The following is a 20,995-nucleotide window of genomic DNA, read 5'->3' as shown; positions in this document are numbered from 1 at the left end:
GACAATTTGATTTCACAGAAGTGCGATTGACTTGGAGTTACATTGTGTTGGTTAAACACAAGCATGTAAATAAGCAACATTTAGCCAAGCAATGTTTGCTTATGGGGTTGTTTGGTTAGGGAAGTAGCATTTGGGGACTTTGCCATACTGAAAATGACTAAATATTTGTTTTTAAGGGTGAGTTACAGTCGTATTTCCTTTTCACTCCTGAGTTAAGAACTGAGGCCTTATTTTTAACCATTTTACTGCCAACGACGTATGGGATACGTCGTGGCAGAAAAAGGGCTTCACTGCCAACGACGTGTCCCATACGTCGTCGGCAGATGAAGGATTCATCACCTGGGCAACAAGCCCGGGGGGCTGTCATGTCAGTCCTGCAACGCGATCGTCGCAGGACTGGCTTACAAGCAGCTTCCTCCTTCCCCCCCAGCGCCGGCCCACTGACTTCCTGGTCCAGGATGCAGCATGGAGGACAGAGCAGCGATCAGATCACAGGACAGGTAAAGCTGTTTTTTTTTTTTGCACTTACACACACTCACACTTACAGCAGACAATTTAGCTGTTTTTTTTTCATTTTTCACACTTATATACACACTTACACACTGTCACACAACTTTTACACATGTACACACATGTATACACAAACACTTTGTGTAACTTTGGTGTAGAAAATAACTTTACCTATTTTGAATTCATCAGAATGTGTACTTTCCAAAAATATATGGTTTTCTGGGGGTCTGTGTATAGTTATGGGGGGGGGGGGTTTACTGCACATAATACACTGACAGGGGGCTCTGTGTGCAAAAGCTGAGTTGGCAGGCGAGAAATCCTTATACGCTATTTTCATTTTGGGGTCAGTACATACCGCAGACTTTGGTATATCTATGCATATTGGGCATCAAACTGTTCAGTAGACCTTAGGTGTTCCTATTTGGGGTGATTTGCCTTTATCTGATCTTTATCAAGAAATTGTGAGAGATAAATGCGGCAAATTGCAACATTTTTATGCAATTTTCTGAAATGTCATAAAAATCTGCAGAAAGCTTTACAGCTTGGTACTTTGGAGCAAAAAGAAATGTTTACCCATTATAGATTCGGGGGAATATGTACTTTCCTAATATATATGGCTTTCTGGGGTGAGTGTACTTTTTTATAGCATTATCCCACATAAAGGATGTAAATGTGTTGATTTTGCAGGAGCTGAAATGATTGATCATATGGAGGTATGTTCCCATTGGGGCCCCTACATGCCACATACTTAGGTAAACCTATACATATTGGGCATCAAACTGTTCAGTGGACCCCTGGGGTTCATATTTAGGGTGTTTTATTTGGTTACTTTATGACCTGTAGGAGAGAAGATACTATAGAGTCGAAGCTTCGAAGCGATTTTTAAAAAATTTCACAACGTTTGATAAAAACCAATAACTTTAGGAAAGCATTGCGACTTTGTAGTTTGGAGTAGACAGGCAGTTCTACCTATTCTGTATTCCCCAGAATCTGTTCTTTCCAGAAATGTATAATTTTCTGGGATAAACCTTCTGTTAGTGGAATTTTTGGCCTTGAAATCTAAAGTATGCCGCTTTCTGGAGCAGTGCTTTGGGAATTTGGTAATGTACTGCTGGGAGTTTTTGACCTATACAAGTGAGAAATCTCCATAAAACTATATATATTTGGTATTGGTACGTTCAGGAGACATGGGAATTTCCAAGTCAGTTGTATATTTGTGCATAAAATATTTTTTGTTTCTAGTATGTGTGTTTATATTATGGAAAATTTGATTTTTTTTCATTTTTAGACATTTAGAAGCCTATATCTTGTTACAGAATTGGAATTACACAAAAACCATATTTTGAAAGCTTAGGTTGTCCTGGACAAAACAATATATTGTTTTCCTGGGTAAACTAAAAGTCCCCCCGAGGAAAGGCTCCTAAAGTGAAACAGTGCAAAATGTTCGAAAACTGTCTGGTAATACAAGTTCCGCTTCGACCAAAACGGCTGGCAGTAAAAGGGTTAAAATGGCAATTTTCTATTTAGGAGTACCCAATAACACATACTACTAATAATGGTTTATTTAGATGAAGCAGGGTTTTACCTATGAGCTTGTTTATGCAATATATTTTTATATTGTTTGGGGGTATAGTTTCCCTTAAGTGCTCTATGCTGTGAGACAACATACTGTAAATCAAAAACTTTTAATGGGCTCAATGCGATCATTTTATTGGCTAAACTAAAAGATACTACAGGTATGTGATCCCTTATCCGGAAACCCGTTATCCAGAAAGCTCCAAATTACGGAAAGCTCGTCTCCCATAGACTCAGTTTTAATCAAATAATTCAGAATTTTAAAACTGATTTCCTTTTTTCTCTGTAGTAGTAAAACGGTACCTTGTAATTGATCCCAACTAAGATATAAATAATCTTTATTGGATACAAAACAATCCTGATGGGTTTGATTAATGTTTTATTGATTTTATAGTAGACTTAAGGTATGGAGATCCAAATTACGGAAAGACTCCTTATCCGGAATACCTTTGGTCCCGAGCATTCTGGATAACGGGTCCTATACCTGTACTTGGTAGTATTGCTAACGATGCCCTCTTTGGAAATGGAATGCCAGCAGGAAGATATATGGCTACACACTAATGCTGGATGCTGGCACAGGTACACGGGGCAGAAAGTGGGGGGCTAAATAAATATATGGCTACACACTAATGCTGGATGCTGGCACAGGTACACGGGGCAGAAAGTGGGGGCTAAATAAATATATGGCTACACACTAATGCTGGATGCTGGCACAGGTACACGGGGCAGAAAGTGGGGGCTAAATAAATATATGGCTACACACTAATGCTGGATGCTGGCACAGGTACACGGGATAGAATGTGGGGGCTAAATAAATATATGGCTACACACTAATCCTGGATTCTGGCACAGGTACACGGGGCAGAAAGTGGGGGGCTAAATAAATATATGGCTACACACTAATGCTGGGTTCTGGCACATGTATACGGGGCAGAAAGTGGGAGCTAAATAAATATATGGCTACACACTAATGCTGGATGCTGGCACAGGTACACGGGATAGAATGTGGGGGCTAAATAAATATATGGCTACACACTAATCCTGGATTCTGGCACAGGTACACGGGGCAGAAAGTGGGGGCTAAATAAATATATGGCTACACATTAATGCTTGATGCTGGCACAGGTACACGGGGCAGAAAGTGGGGGCTAAATAAATATATGGCTACACACTAATGCTGGATGCTGGCACAGGTACACGGGGCAGAAAGTGGAGGCTAAATAAATATATGGCTACACACTAATGCTTGATGCTGGCACAGGTACACGGGGCAGAAAGTGGGGGCTAAATAAATATATGGCTACACACTAATGCTGGATGCTGACACAGGTACACGGGGCAGAAAGTGGGGGCTAAATAAATATATGGCTACACACTAATGCTTGATGCTGGCACAGGTACACGGGGCAGAAAGTGGGGGGCTAAATAAATATATGGCAACACATTAATGCTGGATGCTGGCACAGGTACACGGGGCAGAAAGTGGGGGCTAAATAAATATATGGCTACACACTAATGCTGGACCAGGTACACGGGGCAGAATGTGGGGGCTAAATAATTATATGGCTACACAGTAATGCTGGATGCTGACACAGGTACACGGGGCAGAAAGTGGGGGCTAAATAAATATATGGCTACACACTAATGCTGGATGCTGACACAGGTACACAGGGCAGAAAGTGGGGGCTAAATAAATATATGGCTACACACTAATGCTGGATGCTGGCACAGGTACACAGGGCAGAAAGTGGGGGCTAAATAAATATATGGCTACACACTAATGCTGGATGCTGGCACAGGTACACGGGGCAGAAAGTTTGGGCTAAATAAATATATGGCTACACACTAATGCTGAATGCTGGCACAGGTACACGGGGCAGATAGTGGGGGTTAAATAAATATATGGCTACACACTAATGCTGGATGCTGGCACAGGTACACGGGATGGAAAGTGGGGGCTAAATAAATATATGGCTACACACTAATGCTGGGTTCTGGCACAGGTACACGGGGCAGAAAGTGGGGGCTAAATAAATAAATGGCTACACACTAATGCTGGGTTCTGGCACAGGTACACGGGGCAGAAAGTGGGGCTAAATAAATATATGGCTACACACTAATGCTGGATGCTGGCACAGGTACACGGGATGGAAAGTGGGGGCTAAATAAATATATGGCTACACACTAATGCTGGGTTCTGGCACAGGTACACGGGGCAGATACTGGGGGCTAAATAAATATATGGCTACACACTAATGCTGGATGCTGACACAGGTACACGGGATGGAAAGTGGGGGCTAAATAAATATATGGCTACACACTAATGCTGGATGCTGGCACAGGTACACGGGGCAGATACTGGGGGCTAAATAAATATATGGCTACACACTAATGCTGGATGCTGGCACAGGTACACGGGGCAGAAAGTGGGGGCTAAATAAATATATGGCTACACATTAATGCTTGATGCTGGCACAGGTACACGGGGCAGAAAGTGGGGGCTAAATAAATATATGGCTACACACTAATGCTGGATGCTGGCACAGGTACACGGGGCAGAAAGTGGGGGCTAAATAAATATATGGCTACACACTAATGCTTGATGCTGGCACAGGTACACGGGGCAGAAAGTGGGGGCTAAATAAATATATGGCTACACACTAATGCTGGATGCTGACACAGGTACACGGGGCAGAAAGTGGGGGCTAAATAAATATATGGCTACACACTAATGCTTGATGCTGGCACAGGTACACGGGGCAGAAAGTGGGGGCTAAATAAATATATGGCAACACATTAATGCTGGATGCTGGCACAGGTACACGGGGCAGAAAGTGGGGGCTAAATAAATATATGGCTACACACTAATGCTGGACCAGGTACACGGGGCAGAATGTGGGGGCTAAATAATTATATGGCTACACAGTAATGCTGGATGCTGACACAGGTACACGGGGCAGAAAGTGGGGGCTAAATAAATATATGGCTACACACTAATGCTGGATGCTGACACAGGTACACAGGGCAGAAAGTGGGGGCTAAATAAATATATGGCTACACACTAATGCTGGATGCTGGCACAGGTACACAGGGCAGAAAGTGGGGGCTAAATAAATATATGGCTACACACTAATGCTGGATGCTGGCACAGGTACACGGGGCAGAAAGTGTGGGCTAAATAAATATATGGCTACACACTAATGCTGGATGCTGGCACAGGTACACGGGGCAGATAGTGGGGGCTAAATAAATATATGGCTACACACTAATGCTGGATGCTGGCACAGGTACACGGGATGGAAAGTGGGGGCTAAATAAATATATGGCTACACACTAATGCTGGGTTCTGGCACAGGTACACGGGGCAGAAAGTGGGGGCTAAATAAATAAATGGCTACACACTAATGCTGGGTTCTGGCACAGGTACACGGGGCAGAAAGTGGGGGCTAAATAAATATATGGCTACACACTAATGCTGGATGCTGGCACAGGTACACGGGATGGAAAGTGGGGGCTAAATAAATATATGGCTACACACTAATGCTGGGTTCTGGCACAGGTACACGGGGCAGATACTGGGGGCTAAATAAATATATGGCTACACACTAATGCTGGATGCTGACACAGGTACACGGGATGGAAAGTGGGGGCTAAATAAATATATGGCTACACACTAATGCTGGATGCTGGCACAGGTACACGGGGCAGATACTGGGGGCTAAATAAATATATGGCTACACACTAATGCTGGATGCTGACACAGGTACACGGGGCAGAAAGTGGGGGCTAAATAAATATATGGCTACACACTAATGCTGGATGCTGGCTCAGGTACACGGGATGGAAAGTGGGGGCTAAATAAATATATGGCTACACACTAATGCTGGATGCTGGCACAGGTACACGGGGCAGATACTGGGGCTAAATAAATATATGGCTACACACTAATGCTGGATGCTGGCACAGGTACACGGGGCAGAAAGTGGGGGTTTAAATAATTATATGGCTACACAGCAATGCTGGATGCTGGCACAGGTACACGGGGCAGAAAGTGGGGACTAAATAAATATATGGCAACACATTAATGCTGGATGCTGGCACAGGTACACGGGGCAGAAAGTGGGGGCTAAATAAATATATGGCTACACACTAATCCTGGATTCTGGCACAGGTACACGGGGCAGAAAGTGGGGGCTAAATAAATATATGGCTACACATTAATGCTTGATGCTGGCACAGGTACACGGGGCAGAAAGTGGGGGCTAAATAAATATATGGCTACACACTAATGCTGGATGCTGGCACAGGTACACGGGGCAGAAAGTGGGGGCTAAATAAATATATGGCTACACACTAATGCTTGATGCTGGCACAGGTACACGGGGCAGAAAGTGGGGGCTAAATAAATATATGGCTACACACTAATGCTGGATGCTGACACAGGTACACGGGGCAGAAAGTGGGGGCTAAATAAATATATGGCTACACACTAATGCTTGATGCTGGCACAGGTACACGGGGCAGAAAGTGGGGGCTAAATAAATATATGGCAACACATTAATGCTGGATGCTGGCACAGGTACACGGGGCAGAAAGTGGGGGCTAAATAAATATATGGCTACACACTAATGCTGGACCAGGTACACGGGGCAGAATGTGGGGGCTAAATAATTATATGGCTACACAGTAATGCTGGATGCTGACACAGGTACACGGGGCAGAAAGTGTGGGCTAAATAAATATATGGCTACACACTAATGCTGGATGCTGACACAGGTACACAGGGCAGAAAGTGGGGGCTAAATAAATATATGGCTACACACTAATGCTGGATGCTGGCACAGGTACACAGGGCAGAAAGTGGGGGCTAAATAAATATATGGCTACACACTAATGCTGGATGCTGGCACAGGTACACGGGGCAGAAAGTTTGGGCTAAATAAATATATGGCTACACACTAATGCTGAATGCTGGCACAGGTACACGGGGCAGATAGTGGGGGTTAAATAAATATAAGGGTACACACTAATGCTGGATGCTGGCACAGGTACACGGGGCAGATAGTGGGGGCTAAATAAATATATGGCTACACACTAATGCTGGATGCTGGCACAGGTACACGGGATGGAAAGTGGGGGCTAAATAAATATATGGCTACACACTAATGCTGGGTTCTGGCACAGGTACACGGGGCAGAAAGTGGGGGCTAAATAAATAAATGGCTACACACTAATGCTGGGTTCTGGCACAGGTACACGGGGCAGAAAGTGGGGGCTAAATAAATATATGGCTACACACTAATGCTGGATGCTGGCACAGGTACACGGGATGGAAAGTGGGGGCTAAATAAATATATGGCTACACACTAATGCTGGATGCTGACACAGGTACACGGGATGGAAAGTGGGGGCTAAATAAATATATGGCTACACACTAATGCTGGATGCTGGCACAGGTACACGGGGCAGATACTGGGGGCTAAATAAATATATGGCTACACACTAATGCTGGATGCTGGCACAGGTACACGGGGCAGAAAGTGGGGGCTAAATAAATATATGGCTACACATTAATGCTTGATGCTGGCACAGGTACACGGGGCAGAAAGTGGGGGCTAAATAAATATATGGCTACACACTAATGCTGGATGCTGGCACAGGTACACGGGGCAGAAAGTGGGGGCTAAATAAATATATGGCTACACACTAATGCTTGATGCTGGCACAGGTACACGGGGCAGAAAGTGGGGGCTAAATAAATATATGGCTACACACTAATGCTGGATGCTGACACAGGTACACGGGGCAGAAAGTGGGGGCTAAATAAATATATGGCTACACACTAATGCTTGATGCTGGCACAGGTACACGGGGCAGAAAGTGGGGGCTAAATAAATATATGGCAACACATTAATGCTGGATGCTGGCACAGGTACACGGGGCAGAAAGTGGGGGCTAAATAAATATATGGCTACACACTAATGCTGGACCAGGTACACGGGGCAGAATGTGGGGGCTAAATAATTATATGGCTACACAGTAATGCTGGATGCTGACACAGGTACACGGGGCAGAAAGTGGGGGCTAAATAAATATATGGCTACACACTAATGCTGGATGCTGACACAGGTACACAGGGCAGAAAGTGGGGGCTAAATAAATATATGGCTACACACTAATGCTGGATGCTGGCACAGGTACACAGGGCAGAAAGTGGGGGCTAAATAAATATATGGCTACACACTAATGCTGGATGCTGGCACAGGTACACGGGGCAGAAAGTTTGGGCTAAATAAATATATGGCTACACACTAATGCTGAATGCTGGCACAGGTACACGGGGCAGATAGTGGGGGTTAAATAAATATAAGGGTACACACTAATGCTGGATGCTGGCACAGGTACACGGGGCAGAAAGTGGGGGCTAAATAAATATATGGCTACACACTAATGCTGGATGCTGGCACAGGTACACGGGATGGAAAGTGGGGGCTAAATAAATATATGGCTACACACTAATGCTGGGTTCTGGCACAGGTACACGGGGCAGAAAGTGGGGGCTAAATAAATAAATGGCTACACACTAATGCTGGGTTCTGGCACAGGTACACGGGGCAGAAAGTGGGGGCTAAATAAATATATGGCTACACACTAATGCTGGATGCTGGCACAGGTACACGGGATGGAAAGTGGGGGCTAAATAAATATATGGCTACACACTAATGCTGGGTTCTGGCACAGGTACACGGGGCAGATACTGGGGGCTAAATAAATATATGGCTACACACTAATGCTGGATGCTGACACAGGTACACGGGATGGAAAGTGGGGGCTAAATAAATATATGGCTACACACTAATGCTGGATGCTGGCACAGGTACACGGGGCAGATACTGGGGGCTAAATAAATATATGGCTACACACTAATGCTGGATGCTGACACAGGTACACGGGGCAGAAAGTGGGGGCTAAATAAATATATGGCTACACACTAATGCTGGATGCTGGCACAGGTACACGGGATGGAAAGTGGGGGCTAAATAAATATACTGCTACACACTAATGCTGGATGCTGGCACAGGTACACGGGGCAGATACTGGGGGCTAAATAAATATATGGCTACACACTAATGCTGGATGCTGGCACAGGTACACGGGGCAGAAAGTGGGGGTTTAAATAATTATATGGCTACACAGCAATGCTGGATGCTGGCACAGGTACACGGGGCAGAAAGTGGGGGCTAAATAAATATATGGCAACACATTAATGCTGGATGCTGGCACAGGTACACGGGGCAGAAAGTGGGGGCTAAATAAATATATGGCTACACACTAATGCTGGACCAGGTACACGGGGCAGAATGTGGGGGCTAAATAATTATATGGCTACACAGTAATGCTTATTCTTGGCGCAGGTACACAGGAGGGAAAGTGGGGGCTAAATAAATATATGGCTACACAGTAATGCTTATTCTTGGCGCAGGTACATAGGAGGGAAAGTGGGGGCTAAATAAATATATGGCTACACACTAATGCTGGATGCTGGCACAGGTACACGGGGCAGAAAGTGGGGGCTAAATAAATATATGGCTACACACTAATGCTGGATGCTGACACAGGTACACGGGGCAGAAAGTGGGGGCTAAATAAATATATGGCCACACACTAATGCTGGATGCTGGCACAGGTACACGGGGCAGAATGTGGGGGCTAAATAAATAAATGGCTACACACTAATGCTGGATGCTAGCACAGGTACACGGTGCAAAATGTGGGGGCTAAATAAATATATGGCTACACACTAATGCTGGATGCTAGCACAGGTACACGGTGCAAAATGTGGGGGCTAAATAAATATATGGCTACACACTAATGCTTATTCTTGGCGCAGGTACACAGGAAGGAAAGTGGGGGCTAAATAAATATATGGCTACACACTAATGCTGGATGCTGGCACAGGTACACGGGGCAGAAAGTGGGGGCTAAATAAATATATGGCTACACACTAATGCTGGATGCTGGCACAGGTACACGGGATGGAAAGTGGGGGCTAAATAAATATATGGCTACACACTAATGCTGGATGCTGACACAGGTACACGGGGCAGAAAGTGGGGGCTAAATAAATATATGGCTACACACTAATGCTTATTCTTGGCGCAGGTACACAGGAAGGAAAGTGGGGGCTAAATAAATATATGGCTACACACTAATGCTGGATGCTGGCACAGGTACACGGGGCAGAAAGTGGGGGCTAAATAAATATATGGCTACACACTAATGCTGGATGCTGGCACAGGTACACGGGGCAGAAAGTGGGGGCTAAATAAATATATGGCTACACACTAATGCTTATTCTTGGCGCAGGTACACAGGAAGGAAGTGGGGGCTAAATAAATATATGGCTACACACTAATGCTGGATTCTGGCACAGGTACACGGGGCAGAAAATGGGGGTAAATAAATATATGGCTACACACTAATGCTGGATTCTGGCACAGGTACACGGGGCAGAAAGTGGGGGTAAATAAATATATGGCTACACACTAATGCTAGATGCTGGCACAGGTACACGGGGCAGAAAGTGGGGGTTAAATAAATATATGGCTACACACTAATGCTTGATGCTGGCACAGGTACACGGGGCAGAAAGTGGGGGCTAAATAAATATATGGCTACACACTAATGCTGGATGCTTGCACAGGTACACGGGCAGAAAGTGGGGGCTAAATAAATATATGGCTACACACTAATGCTTGATGCTGGCACAGGTACACGGGGCAGAAAGTGGGGGCTAAATAAATATATGGCTACACACTAATGCTGGATGCTGGCACAGGTACACGGGGCAGAAAGTGGGGGCTAAATAAATATAGGGGTACACACTAATGCTGGATGCTGGCACAGGTACATGGGGCAGATAGTGGGGGCTAAATAAATATATGGCTACACACTAATGCTGAATGCTGGCACAGGTACACGGGGCAGATAGTGGGGGTTAAATAAATATAAGGGTACACACTAATGCTGGATGCTGGCACAGGTACACGGGGCAGATAGTGGGGGCTAAATAAATATATGGCTACACACTAATGCTGGATGCTGGCACAGGTACACGGGATGGAAAGTGGGGGCTAAATAAATATATGGCTACACACTAATGCTGGATGCTGGCACAGGTACACAGGGCAGAAAGTGGGGGCTAAATAAATATATGGCTACACACTAATGCTGGATGCTGGCACAGGTACACGGGGCAGAAAGTTTGGGCTAAATAAATATATGGCTACACACTAATGCTGAATGCTGGCACAGGTACACGGGGCAGATAGTGGGGGTTAAATAAATATAAGGGTACACACTAATGCTGGATGCTGGCACAGGTACACGGGGCAGAAAGTGGGGGCTAAATAAATATATGGCTACACACTAATGCTGGATGCTGGCACAGGTACACGGGATGGAAAGTGGGGGCTAAATAAATATATGGCTACACACTAATGCTGGGTTCTGGCACAGGTACACGGGGCAGAAAGTGGGGGCTAAATAAATAAATGGCTACACACTAATGCTGGGTTCTGGCACAGGTACACGGGGCAGAAAGTGGGGGCTAAATAAATATATGGCTACACACTAATGCTGGATGCTGGCACAGGTACACGGGATGGAAAGTGGGGGCTAAATAAATATATGGCTACACACTAATGCTGGGTTCTGGCACAGGTACACGGGGCAGATACTGGGGGCTAAATAAATATATGGCTACACACTAATGCTGGATGCTGACACAGGTACACGGGATGGAAAGTGGGGGCTAAATAAATATATGGCTACACACTAATGCTGGATGCTGGCACAGGTACACGGGGCAGATACTGGGGGCTAAATAAATATATGGCTACACACTAATGCTGGATGCTGACACAGGTACACGGGGCAGAAAGTGGGGGCTAAATAAATATATGGCTACACACTAATGCTGGATGCTGGCACAGGTACACGGGATGGAAAGTGGGGGCTAAATAAATATACTGCTACACACTAATGCTGGATGCTGGCACAGGTACACGGGGCAGATACTGGGGGCTAAATAAATATATGGCTACACACTAATGCTGGATGCTGGCACAGGTACACGGGGCAGAAAGTGGGGGTTTAAATAATTATATGGCTACACAGCAATGCTGGATGCTGGCACAGGTACACGGGGCAGAAAGTGGGGGCTAAATAAATATATGGCAACACATTAATGCTGGATGCTGGCACAGGTACACGGGGCAGAAAGTGGGGGCTAAATAAATATATGGCTACACACTAATGCTGGACCAGGTACACGGGGCAGAATGTGGGGGCTAAATAATTATATGGCTACACAGTAATGCTTATTCTTGGCGCAGGTACACAGGAGGGAAAGTGGGGGCTAAATAAATATATGGCTACACAGTAATGCTTATTCTTGGCGCAGGTACATAGGAGGGAAAGTGGGGGCTAAATAAATATATGGCTACACACTAATGCTGGATGCTGGCACAGGTACACGGGGCAGAAAGTGGGGGCTAAATAAATATATGGCTACACACTAATGCTGGATGCTGACACAGGTACACGGGGCAGAAAGTGGGGGCTAAATAAATATATGGCCACACACTAATGCTGGATGCTGGCACAGGTACACGGGGCAGAATGTGGGGGCTAAATAAATAAATGGCTACACACTAATGCTGGATGCTAGCACAGGTACACGGTGCAAAATGTGGGGGCTAAATAAATATATGGCTACACACTAATGCTGGATGCTAGCACAGGTACACGGTGCAAAATGTGGGGGCTAAATAAATATATGGCTACACACTAATGCTTATTCTTGGCGCAGGTACACAGGAAGGAAAGTGGGGGCTAAATAAATATATGGCTACACACTAATGCTGGATGCTGGCACAGGTACACGGGGCAGAAAGTGGGGGCTAAATAAATATATGGCTACACACTAATGCTGGATGCTGGCACAGGTACACGGGATGGAAAGTGGGGGCTAAATAAATATATGGCTACACACTAATGCTGGATGCTGACACAGGTACACGGGGCAGAAAGTGGGGGCTAAATAAATATATGGCTACACACTAATGCTTATTCTTGGCGCAGGTACACAGGAAGGAAAGTGGGGGCTAAATAAATATATGGCTACACACTAATGCTGGATGCTGGCACAGGTACACGGGGCAGAAAGTGGGGGCTAAATAAATATATGGCTACACACTAATGCTGGATGCTGGCACAGGTACACGGGGCAGAAAGTGGGGGCTAAATAAATATATGGCTACACACTAATGCTTATTCTTGGCGCAGGTACACAGGAAGGAAGTGGGGGCTAAATAAATATATGGCTACACACTAATGCTGGATTCTGGCACAGGTACACGGGGCAGAAAATGGGGGTAAATAAATATATGGCTACACACTAATGCTGGATTCTGGCACAGGTACACGGGGCAGAAAGTGGGGGTAAATAAATATATGGCTACACACTAATGCTAGATGCTGGCACAGGTACACGGGGCAGAAAGTGGGGGTTAAATAAATATATGGCTACACACTAATGCTTGATGCTGGCACAGGTACACGGGGCAGAAAGTGGGGGCTAAATAAATATATGGCTACACACTAATGCTGGATGCTTGCACAGGTACACGGGCAGAAAGTGGGGGCTAAATAAATATATGGCTACACACTAATGCTTGATGCTGGCACAGGTACACGGGGCAGAAAGTGGGGGCTAAATAAATATATGGCTACACACTAATGCTGGATGCTGGCACAGGTACACGGGGCAGAAAGTGGGGGCTAAATAAATATAGGGGTACACACTAATGCTGGATGCTGGCACAGGTACATGGGGCAGATAGTGGGGGCTAAATAAATATATGGCTACACACTAATGCTGAATGCTGGCACAGGTACACGGGGCAGATAGTGGGGGTTAAATAAATATAAGGGTACACACTAATGCTGGATGCTGGCACAGGTACACGGGGCAGATAGTGGGGGCTAAATAAATATATGGCTACACACTAATGCTGGATGCTGGCACAGGTACACGGGATGGAAAGTGGGGGCTAAATAAATATATGGCTACACACTAATGCTGGATGATTGCACAGGTACACGGGGCAGAAAGTGGGGGCTAAATAAATCTATGGACACACACTAATGCTGGATGCTGGCACAGGTAAACGGGGCAGAAAGTGGGGGCTAAAGAAATATTTGGCTACACACTAATGCTGGATGCTGGCACAGGTACACGGGCAGAGAGGGGGGGCTAAATAAATATATGGCTACACACTAATGCTGGTACAGGTACACGGGGTAGAAAGTGGGGGCTAAATAAATATATGGCTGTATGTGCGATCCTGCACCTGGAAGAGCCAAATTCAAGGGGCTAAAGAGCCGCTTGTGGCTCAAGACCCACAGTTTGCCAACCATTGCCCTAGTTATAAAGTCCTTATTATATTAGGGTCAGTTTTATCAAGGGCCATCCAGTATATTTTGGGGGTGTGGGAGGAAAGCAGAGTGCCCTGAGGAAACACACAGAGACAGGTCTGGATTGGGATTCAAAATAAAAACAGCCCCACAGGCCCAATAAATAGTGACAGTCTATGGCATCTTACAGAAGCCCCTCTGGCATTTGCCAGAACCCACAGATTGCCAGTTTAGGAATGAAGAGAGATTATATAACTTCTTGCAGTTATTGCCCATGTTAAAATCAAACCCCCAGCACTACAAGGCAATATACTAACCGTTGAGCCACTAGTGATCAATATGGTATTGTAGTGGTTTTGTGCATCCTTAGTTTTGTCACTGCACCCCATCTCCTGGAAACTGCAGAGGTCACAGCAAGTGGCTGCATTTACATGAATATATATATATATATACACACATTTACGTAATGCGTTCAATATATAACCAGAAATGTTTTTTTTTTGTTTCCAGGTGGAAGACGGGACACATGAAGGTGCCACGTTCTTTGCCTTAGCGAGACCAAAAGGATAACATTACTGCTACTGCTCTGAAATAAAAAGAAAAAAAATCTTGTTTAAGTTAGCTTCCTTGGCGTTTCAGAGAGCAGAGGGGATGTCCATCATTCAGGCCCTTGCCATGACGGTAGCAGAGATACCAGTGTTTTTGGACACAATCTTTGGACAGGTAAGTCTGCATTCTCTTGGCACGCATTCGATTCCTGGATTAGATAAAGCTTTGTGTTTGCTGATGTACAGAAAGAGAAAGCGAAATTATAAATGGCACTTGTATCCCCCATCCAAATTACAAGGGGAGTTCTGGATTTGAAAGCTGGAGATTTGGGAACACTATCAATAATAACAATTCTAATTTTGGCACAAAACACCGACATAGGGGCTAACATGCAAGCAGAGTTACCAACTGCAACAAATCAGGTGAATTTGTGAGCAGTTCCCTGAGGTAGAAGTACATATAGGAGAGGCAGGACATGGGGGCCCCTAGCACTACGCTATTTGGCACATTATTTTGGACACACAAGCCAGATGTCCCTGATTATGTTTGCTTTTGTATTCGTCTGTGTACATTTATGTCACCCAGTTTTCTAGCGTAGGCTGGGCCGCACAGTTGACTTAGTTGCATTTTGTGACCCTTTCAGATACTTAAAACTATAATAATTTCAGGCTGTTGCTTTCTGAATGCTTGGGGTGGGAAGGCATTAGGAGCTTTGACCTTGAAGTACCCTTGTCTTGCTTGCCACAATGTCACAAGACACATTTATTATTTTCCAAAATCCATAGCTGGTTATTATAATGAATCTATATATTTTTTGTCTTTGCAGTCCACATTCTTGCAACTCAGGCTGTCTCCTGGTCTTCGAAAGGTCCTTTTTGGCACGGCTCTTCGTACGGTCGCCCTAGCCCTGGCTGCACACCAGCTAAAACGGCACAAGCACAAGAAGAAGCAGATTACAGCAGGCAATGGAGGCCTAAAGCTCGGCGGGGTGCCTGGCTCTGTTTTGCCCGTTAGGCGTTCTTCCTCAGCTAAAAAAGGTGAGCGATATTGCTGTGTTTGCTGCCTGGGCAAATATAGATTCCTGACAAATCATATGACGCACGGAAATCTGTAGAGATTTGGGAACAAAATCCAGCACCAGGATTATCTGATCGGTGGGGGAGGTATTGATCATGTAAGCCATTTAGGCAAAGGATTATTTCCAAGAAAGAGACATCTGGGAGCAGTTTAATGGGCATACAACGATGCTAATTACAGCTCAGATTGTATATCCCTTAGGTAATATTAGGAAGGCTCAGTGCTTCTCAGATTGTGAGACTTCTTGCTAAATTGGTACGGCTCTACTCTTTCTGTTGCCCACATACATCTAGTAAATGTTTAGAATAGAATGTCATTAAGAACACAAAAAGGTTAAAATGCTAGATGATACCCATGTGTTGGGCACCTTCCATCAGGGCAGTATTTTCTAGGGATGCACCGAATCTAGGATTCAGTATTCAACCAAGATTCTGCCTTTTTCAGCAGGATTTAGATTCAGCCGAATCCACGTTCCTGGCCGGACCAAATGCGAATCCGAAAAATCATGTGGCTTTTTTACATGTAAACACGGAAGCTGAAATTTTTTTGAGATTTAACCCTTCCAAACCCGGTATTGGGCCGAATCCTTTACGAAGGGAGAATCCTTGGGAGAAGGGGCTCAGGTTCCTACAGACTACTTGCTGCATAATGTAGAGCAGAGGGGGAGATCCAACTGACACATGCAATAGTCTGTGTACCCCGATCACCGATGGGGCAGTTGAAAAATAGTGGTTTTTCTGGAGCAGGTCCAGGGGGGGCCATTTTACAAAACTTTACCCAAAGTGGCTTTTTTTTTTTTTTTTTATTAAACTTTGTTTTTATTAGTTGTTTTACAACAAAGTAGGATGCATACAAAATATGTGGAACAACAGGGGTTAAAGAAAGTAGAATAGGGGTTGGATAGAGGGTTAGAGGTAAAGGGGGGGGTTGGACTCTCGCCTTGCCGTTTTCATCTGGGTGGTCTTTTTTCTTTTCTCTTTTTTTCCTTTTATTTAGTTAGCGTCTGGGATTTTCCCTTGGCATTGTCCGTTTTTAGATATGGTTAGTTGGTCGATTGTTTTGGTTTTCGGTCCAGGGTGTCCATATTTTTTCATATATGTCCATTTTGTGGTGGATGAGTGCGGTCAATTTTTCCATTGTAGATGTCCACCAGATTTTAGCATATATACCAGCTGTGTGCCCTGTGGGCTTTATAGATGATGTTGGCACTGCATATATACTGGCTGTGTGCCCTGTGGGCATTATACATGATGTTGGCACTGCATTTATACTGGCTTTGTGCCCTGTGTGCATTATACATGATGTTGGCGCTGCATATATACCAGCTGTGTGTCCTGTGGGCATTATATATGATGTTGGCACTGCATATATACCGCCTGTGTGCCCTGTGGGCATTATATATGATGTTGGCACTGCATATATACTGGCTGTGTGCCCTGTGGGCATTATACATGATGTTGGCACTGCATATATACTGGCTGTGTGCCCTGTGGGCATTATAGATGGTGTTGGCACTGCATATATACTGACTGTGGGCCTTGTGGGCATTATACATGATGTTGGCTCTTCATATATACTGGCTGTGTTCCCTGTGGGCATTATACATAATGTTGGCACTGCATATATACTGGCTGTGTGCCCTGTGGGCATTATAGATGATGTTGGCACTGCATATATATCGCCTGTGTGCCCTGTGGGCATTATATATGATGTTGGCACTGCATATATACTGGCTGTGTGCCCTGTGGGCATTATACATGATGTTGGCACTGCATATATACTGGATGTGTGCCCTGTGGGCATTATAGATGGTGTTGGCTTTGCATATATACTAACTGTGTGCCCTGTGGGCATTATACATGATGTTGGCTCTTCATATATACTGGCTGTGTTCCCTGTGGGCATTATACATGATGTTGGCACAGCATATATACTGGTTGTGTGCCCTGTGGGCATTATACATGATGTTGGCACTACATATATACTGGCTGTGTGCCCTGTGGACATTGTACATGATGTTGGCTCTTCATATATACTGGCTGTGTGCCCTGTGGGCATTATAAATGATGTTGGCACTGCATATATACTGGCTGTGTGCCCTGTGGGCATTTTAGATGGTGTTGGCACTGCATATATACTAACTGTGTTCCCTGTGGGCATTATACATAATGTTGGCTCTTCATATATACTGGCTGTGTGCCCTGTGGTCAATATACATGATGTTGGCACTGCATATATACTGGCTGTGTGCCCTGTGTGCATTATAGATGGTGTTGGCACTGCATATATACTGACTGTGTGCCCTGTGGGCATTATAGATGATGTTGACACTGCATATATACTGACTGTGTGCCCTGTTGGCATTATTCATGATGTTGTCACTGCATATATACTGGCTGTGTGCCCTGTGGGCATTATACATGATGTTGGCATCTCATATATACTGGCTGTGTGCCCTGTGGGCATTATACATGATGTTGGCACCTCATATATACTGGCTTTGTGCCCTGTGTGCATTATACATGATGTTGGTGCTGCATATATACTGGCTGTGTGCCCTGTGGGCATTATAGATGCTGTTGGCACCTCATATATACTGGCTGTGTGCCCTGTGGGCAATATACATGATGTTGGCACCTTATATATACTGGCTTTGTGCCCTGTGTGCATTATACATGATGTTGGCGCTGCATATATACTGGCTGTGTGCCCTGTGGGCATTATACATGATGTTGGCACTGCATATATACTGGCTGTCTGCCCTGTGGGCATTATACATGATGTTGGCACTGCATATATACTAGCTGTGTGCCCTGTGGGCATTATACATGATGTTGGCACTGCATATATACTGGCTTTGTGCCCTGTGTGCATTATACATGATGTTGGCACTGCATTTATACTGGCTTTGTGCCCTGTGTGCATTATACATGATGTTGGCGCTGCATATATACCAGTTGTGTGTCCTGTGGGCATTATATATGATGTTGGCGCTGCATATATACCGCCTGTGTGCCCTGTGGGCATTATATGTGATGTTGGCACTGCATATATACTGGCTGTGTTCCCTGTGGGCATGATACATGATGTTGGCACTGCATATATACTGGCTGTGTGCCCTGTGGGCATTATAGATGGTGTTGGCACTGCATATATACTGACTGTGGGCCTTGTGGGCATTATACATGATGTTGGCTCTTCATATATACTGGCTGTGTTCCCTGTGGGCATTATACATAATGTTGGCACTGCATATATACCGCCTGTGTGCCCTGTGGGAATTATAGATGATGTTGGCACTGCATATATACCGCCTGTGTGCCCTGTGGGCATTATATATGATGTTGGCACTGCATATATACTGGCTGTGTGCCCTGTTGGCATTATACATGATGTTGGCACTGCATATATACTGGATGTGTGCCCTGTGGGCATTATAGATGGTGTTGGCTTTGCATATATACTAACTGTGTGCCCTGTGGGCATTATACATGATGTTGGCTCTTCATATATACTGGCTGTGTTCCCTGTGGGCATTATACATGATGTTGGCACTGCATATATACTGGTTGTGTGCCCTGTGGGCATTATGCATGATGTTGGCACTACATATATACTGGCTGTGTGCCCTGTTGGCATTGTACATGATGTTGGCTCTTCATATATACTGGCTGTGTTCCCTGTGGGCATTATAAATGATGTTGGCACTGCATATATTCTGGCTGTGTGCCCTGTGGGCATTTTAGATGGTGTTGGCACTGCATATATACTAACTGTGTTCCCTGTGGGCATTATACATAATGTTGGCTCTTCATATATACTGACTGTGTGCCCTGTGGTCAATATACATGATGTTGGCACTGCATATATACTGGCTGTGTGCCCTGTGGGCATTATAGATGGTGTTGGCACTGCATATATACTGACTGTGTGCCCTGTGGGCATTATAGATGATGTTGACACTGCATATATACTGACTGTGTGCCCTGTTGGCATTATTCATGATGTTGTCACTGCATATATACTGGCTATGTGCCCTGTGGGCATTATACATGATGTTGGCACCTCATATATACTGGCTGTGTGCCCTGTGGGCATTATACATGATGTTGGCACCTCATATATACTGGCTGTGTGCCCTGTGGGCAGTATACATGATGTTGGCACAGATAGTAAAGAATCTACCAAGCTAATTGTAGGGGTATGCTATAGACCCCCTAATGTAAGCGAAGAGGAGGAGGCCCAGCTCCTGTTGCAAATAGAAAAGGCTGCTAGTTTGGGGCAAGTGATAATAATGGGGGATTTTAATTACCCTGATATTGACTGGGGCAATAGTACTGCCAGGACAGTAAATGGGAACAAGTTTATAAACTTGCTGCACGACAACTTTATGTCACAGGTTGTTGAGGAGCCAACCAGGAACCATGCTATACTAGATCTAGTGATCTCTAATGACCCAGAACGTATAGCAAATGTGCAAGTGGTTGAACCCCTGGGTAATAGTGACCATAATGTTATTTCATTTGATGTTTGGTGCAGGAAACAAATTTACACGGGGGCAACAAAGACACTGAATTTTAGGAAGGCAAATTTTAGCTCCTTAAGGGCAGCGCTTCAGGGCATAGATTGGGGCATTATGTTTTCTGATAAAAATACAGAGCAGAAATGGTTGTCATTTAAAATGATATTAAATCATTACTGTTCTCAATTCATTCCATTAATAAGAAAAAGTAGAAGTGTTAAGAATCACCCCATGTGGCTTAACTCTGAGGTAAAGAAGTTAATAGGGAAAAAAAGGAAAGCT

General features: G+C 44.8%; 2 long non-coding RNA genes across 4 annotated transcripts in view; both read left to right on the top strand.

The window, feature by feature from the left end:
* Positions 1–20,995, top strand: part of LOC108645164 — a 455,446-nt gene that overhangs the window by 209,667 nt on the left and 224,784 nt on the right. The gene's annotated exons all lie outside the window — the stretch shown is intronic.
* The window catches only part of LOC101734547, a 57,461-nt gene that overhangs the window by 15,248 nt on the left and 21,218 nt on the right, over positions 1–20,995 (top strand). The window contains exon 2 of the long non-coding RNA XR_004219703.1: positions 15,941–16,151. This is a non-coding gene — a long non-coding RNA (uncharacterized LOC101734547). The remainder of the gene's footprint in view (positions 1–15,940; positions 16,152–20,995) is intronic.

This window comes from Xenopus tropicalis, chromosome 8 (assembly GCF_000004195.4).
Source record: "Xenopus tropicalis strain Nigerian chromosome 8, UCB_Xtro_10.0, whole genome shotgun sequence".
Classification (NCBI taxonomy): domain Eukaryota; kingdom Metazoa; phylum Chordata; class Amphibia; order Anura; family Pipidae; genus Xenopus; species Xenopus tropicalis.
Note: the sequence above shows the minus strand (reverse complement) of the source record. Positions and strands in the feature narration are given on the sequence as shown.